The sequence below is a fragment of the Sinocyclocheilus grahami genome, unplaced genomic scaffold (assembly GCF_001515645.1).
Source record: "Sinocyclocheilus grahami isolate Dianchi unplaced genomic scaffold, SAMN03320097.WGS_v1.1 scaffold548.1, whole genome shotgun sequence".
NCBI lineage: Eukaryota > Metazoa > Chordata > Actinopteri > Cypriniformes > Cyprinidae > Sinocyclocheilus > Sinocyclocheilus grahami.
In genome coordinates, this window is record NW_015505727.1 from 374415 (window position 1) to 374748 (window position 334).

General features: G+C 50.6%; 1 protein-coding gene across 1 annotated transcript in view; it reads right to left on the reverse strand.

Annotated features, from left to right (window-relative positions):
• frs2a (fibroblast growth factor receptor substrate 2a) overlaps positions 1-334 on the reverse strand; it is a 19223-nt gene that overhangs the window by 17806 nt on the left and 1083 nt on the right. The window lies entirely within an intron of this gene.

Genomic DNA, 334 nt, shown 5'->3' on the forward strand with positions numbered 1-334 from the left:
ACTCACTCACTCACACACACACACACTCACTCACTCACACATACACACTCACTCTCACTCTCTCTCACTCACACACTCATACACACACACTCACACTCTCTCTCGCACACACACACACACTCTCTCTCGCACACACACTCACTCACACACTCTCACTCTCTCTCACACACACATACTCTCTCACTCACACACTCATACACACACACTCACACTCTCTCGCACACACACACACTCTCTCTCGCACACACACTCACACTCTCTCACACACACACACACTCTCTCTCGCACACACACTCACACACTCTCTCTCTCGCACACACACACACACTCTCTC